This window comes from Aplysia californica, unplaced genomic scaffold (assembly GCF_000002075.1).
Source record: "Aplysia californica isolate F4 #8 unplaced genomic scaffold, AplCal3.0 scaffold00571, whole genome shotgun sequence".
Taxonomy (NCBI): domain Eukaryota; kingdom Metazoa; phylum Mollusca; class Gastropoda; order Aplysiida; family Aplysiidae; genus Aplysia; species Aplysia californica.
Window position 1 is genome coordinate 283,478 of NW_004797841.1, and position 5,141 is coordinate 288,618.

The following is a 5,141-nucleotide window of genomic DNA, read 5'->3' on the forward strand; positions in this document are numbered from 1 at the left end:
AATAGGGCCTACATAATTGTAAACACGTACATACATAAATACATGCATAAATACATACATAAATACACAATATTACATAAATACAGAAAAGTTTACAACAATGCCACTGTCGGTCGCCACTGTGCAGCGCCTTGTATTTTCAGCTGGGGTTGTCGTGTCTTGTGACTTGTGACCATCCATCTGATCCTCGTGTCACAGACACTTGCTTGACATTATTTGAGTCTAAACTCACTACTTACTTAGCCGGAGCCCCCAATAGAGTAATGGAGAAAGCTTATGTGAGGCATCATGGTGAAATCAGGCGCTCAACAAAATAATTAAATCCGAGAAATCGGCATTTTTCGGCCAGCTTATGCGGGGCTTTTTTATTTTTGTCTTTTGGCTCAGCACCTTGCATGTCCATTCAAAAACACTTTAATGTGTGGATTTTAAGGAAAACCGTTGATAAAAGGCACTAAAAATGTCATTGGCAGTTTCCAAGGACTCTTTACCAATGGAAGTCACCAAACATTATTGGCCATTTTCTCGCTAACTATACTTCTGAAACCAGGCGTCCCCACCTCATTTAATCGCAAATATCTGGACTTCTATTCAAGATAAATGGATTTCCATCGAAAGCAAGGCGAATGAAAATCCTTTAAGATGATACCAATAACTCTATATGCCCAAAAATTGACGAGCACTCGATTCCAATGCACCGTAACACATATAATAGCTCGCCCTTCAACGTGTAACGACGACCAATACATCCACAAAGAAGAACATTTCTCCGGCGAAATAGAAGAATTTGAAGAATTAAAGGTTTAGATGATTTATGGCTTATGCTGTAGCTGATGAGACCAATTCTGGCAGAGAAAAGTTTGCCACATTTTGAACATTTTTTTAACATTGTGGATGCGCACAGCTTGCGGGCTTCTCTCTTGGTTTCAGCATTTCATATATTCGTGAAGCCTCATATACATATGATTTTCCGTCGCTGTCAGGATTCGACCCAGGATCTACTGAATAAGAAAGAGATGATCACCATACCTCTAGACCATGAGACCCCCATAATTAGGTGTTACAAGAGAGTAATAAACACAACAACAACAAAAAAAAGAAGGAAGAGATGAGGACAATGTTTCAGGGAAAAAAGTAGCAGACCCCACCAGAGCATCCTCCAACCACCCATACCCCTCCCCCTTCACCCCAAACTGCCCAAAGTATGGACAAGCAGCACTAAAACTTTCAAAAATACTTGCACATGCTCAGACTGTATTTTTGGGCCAGTGTTTAATTTTTAGAGCAGCTCTTACACATTCTTTCATGTACTGGATTCTTACTTGGAGCGTTCTTAGAAGTTAGGTGAAGACCACTGTATATTATTTGTACTGGATTCTTACATTGAGCGTTCTTAGAAGTTAGGCGGAGACTACCGTATATTCTTAGACGGAATGGATTCTTACGCGTTCTTAAATGTTAGACGAAGAAAACTGTATATTATTTGACGCGACTGCGTTCTTACGTGGAGCATTCTTAAAAGTTATGCGGAGACTACCGTATGTTCTTAGACGGAATGGGTTTTAACATGGAGTGTTCTTAAAAGTTATGCAGAGACTACAGGGCTGCCAAAACATCTCCATGGTTCTTAGTAATGAACATGAAGAAAATTAGTAATTTCCCACAAAAATTCGCAATAGTGCTCTCATTTCCAAATTACTATATTACAACGAACAATGCTTCTACTCGTGTACGGTATTATTGTGGGCAAGGTTAACTCATGCGACGTGGGCCAGCCATTCCTTTTTTAGGGGGGGGGGGAGGGGGTTGATTTAGAGATTGGCAGTTTTCCGACTATTGGCTGACGATTTACAGGTCTGCACTAAGACTTGTAAAATAAAAAAAGAACCAAAAATACTTTTTTATAGCTAAAAATCTGCTGACGGTAAAAATCATAATAAATCGCCTTACCATCGGAATTTCGCAGAGAGGTTAAAAAATCGTAATGATTACGAAAAAAAACAGAACTGATGGCAGCCCTGAGACTACCGTATATTCTTTGACGGAATGGATTCTTACATGGAGCATTTTTTTAAGTTATGCCGAGACAACCGTATATTATTAGATAAACTAGGTTCTTACATGGAGCATTCTTTAAAGTTAGGCAGAGACTACCGTATATTCTGAGACGGAATGGGTTCTTACATGGAGCGTTCTAAAAAGTTAGGTGAAGACTTACTACCGTATATTCTTAGACGGAATGAATTCTTACTTGGAGCGTTCTTAGAAGTTGGGCAGAGACTACTATATATATTCTTAGACGGAATGGATTCTTACATAGAGCGTTGTTAAAAGTTAGACGAAGACCACTGTATGTTTTTAGAAGCGACTGCATTCTTACATGGAGTATTTTTTTAAGTTATGCGGAGACTACCATATATTCTTAGACCAAATGGATTCTTACGCGTTCTTAGAAGTTAGGCGTTGACTACCGTATATTCTTAGTCCGACTTAGAAGTTTGGTGGAGACCACTGTATATTTCACACTGATGGAGAGACACAGACACCAACAAAATTTAACGGAAATGACAAAAGGTTCACAAAGACCCTGATCTTGTCTCCATTAATCGACCATTGTATCGAGTCAGTGCAAAAAATATTACATCATTCCTTCATTCCTTCTCCTTTTCTTTTTTTTATTTGTATTCTCCTTTTTTCTTTCTTTTTTTTTTTCCCTTCTTTATTATCATCAGCGCAAACAGAATGAGGAAAGAAATGCAAGAAGAAGATTTTTTAAAGTTTTAGTACGAGTTTTACTGCGCTCGCAACTGCATAAGGTCATATGAGCGCCAGAATATTAGAGGTGTTACAAGAGAGTAATATACACAAAAAAGAAGAAGAAGAGATAAGGACGATAGATGTTTGATAGGAACGAAGAAGCAAACCACACCAGAGCACCCGCCAATCACCCACAAGAAGAAAATTGTTTTGACAAATTTTGATGCCTTTATAGCTCACTTAAAGAGACCATGATCAAGTCAGTAGTCTAGTAGAAATAATAGGGTGCGGGATCAGTTACTGTTAAGGATTGGTAAAAAAAAAAAAAGAGCACGAACAGACTGGAACTTCACACCTCTTTGTGTCGGCACCAACTGTACTGGGGTGGTTGGTTAGTGTCTGACTTGACCTTTTTTTTCTCTTTCTTTTTTTCTTTTTTTTTTTTGTAAATGTTAAACGTACGGCGCTCCAACTGCATAGGGCCATAATTATGAGTATGAGTATGAGTATTATGAGTGCGCGGGACAGATTAAACATTTTCAGTCGCTAGGAAATTTTCAATTTGCCGGGGTGGCGCCCGATGCCTACATTTATCAAATTTACACCACCAAGGGGTCTTTAACGTGCGCAACTTGTACACGAGACCTCCAAGACTTTTCGGTCTTGTCCGAGAAGGCTAGGTGTAGATCTTTCACCTACCAGAAGATTAGGGGTATGGCTGAAAGACAGCAGTAAGAATGAGCCATGGAGTAGCAGTAAACAGACTGCAGAAAGAGTCACGTGTCAGGAGCCCAGAGGAGGGGGGGGGGGGGGGGGGCAGAGAAGGTGACTTCCTCTTCCATGCTATGAGTTCGAGTCAAGGCCAAGGACCACACTGTAACCTCCAATTGGTCTAGGCCTAACAAGGCCTAGGTATGAGTGAATGAGAAACTGGCGTGTTTTCGCATCACGTGGAATGACCTCTGCGTGTGAGTTTCGCGGGTGTCGGGGACCGTCCGTCATCTTTCCAGGTCAGTGGGGTCAACTAAAGTTCATGCACACTGGTTGGGACGTCTTTGGAGACTCGCGGATGGGGAGGGGGGGGGGGGGGGGTTGTTAGACACTTGAACTTATTGAGTCCTTGACGTGATATTTCAGGATTTTTTAAGAATAACATGATAACACACGCGCGCGCGCACTGTCGTGTATCTTTGAACACCCTCGCAATTTCTTTAGAGCTTTTCACTGACCTGGGTGATTTGTCGTCGATCCCGATTTTTTTTTTCACCAAATCCCGACTTGGTGTATATATAAAACTCTCCCTGTCTTTTAAAGAAACTGAACAAGGGTTCAAAAACTTTACCTTTAATTTTCTCAGAACAGCATTTTTCTGATTAGCCCCCTTTTGTTTGATTAAATTAAAAGCGACCATACATAGGCTGGTGATGATCAACAAAAGTTTTTACAACAAAGCTACAACAAAGCATGTGGCCCTACTGCTGGCGGCATACCCTCATTTAGCTATCACACACAGTCACAATTAGGTTACACGTTAAACTTACCTGTTTGTTGAGGGTTTTTTTTATTTTAATAAGTGTTTTACGGCACTTGCAACACAATAACGTCATATGAATGCCGAAGATTAGAGGCGTTACAAGAGAGTAACAACCTCAAACAAGAAGGAGGAGAGATCAGGACGATAATGGACGTTTGGTAGAAAGAAGAAGCAAACCACACCAGAGCACCCGGGTCCCACACAGACACACAGGTTACACGTTTGCTCGTTCAACTTAGTTAAAGACGTATCGTGTAGACGGAAGATTAATAATTGATACTTACAAAACTTTTCTCCTCCTAAAGGAACACTTAAATCTACCGGACCGGCAAATAATAACTTTGGTGTCTAAAGTATCTTGAAAGACGTACTCTAAAAAGATGGAGAACTGGCGAGATTTCTCTCAGCTGTTTAGAGGCTGGCGTCGGTTTTTCGTCTGCTAGCCCCGCGGTTTAATTTAGCCCTCTGGTGGGTAAACAGTGTAAACATTGCCCTTGCCTTCGGGGAAATTTTAAGAGAAAATAGTTCTCGGAAAATATAGGAAACTCTCCGTAGCCCTCACACTGGCTAAATATAGTCCCAAAGTTCAAGTTTTAGTGCTCGTAATGTAACTTTTTGGTTTTTAGTGTTAGTTCAAAACAAAGATACACACTTCCCGAACTATTTTTTTGGTCTGGGGTACATTTTGTGCAACTAAGGACCTTCTTGGGTACAACCTGTACCGACGTGCAATCAGCCATGACGACTACGGCAAGCTCACCTGGGACGTTTGTTGCACGAATTTGTAAATCCTTTGTTATCACTGAACAAATATTAGCCACGCCGAGTGCATTGCAAACCTCCCCCCCCC

General features: G+C 40.8%; 1 protein-coding gene across 1 annotated transcript in view; it reads right to left on the reverse strand.

Annotated features, from left to right (window-relative positions):
- The window catches only part of LOC101849955, a 95,910-nt gene that overhangs the window by 84,522 nt on the left and 6,247 nt on the right, over positions 1-5,141 (reverse strand). The gene's annotated exons all lie outside the window — the stretch shown is intronic.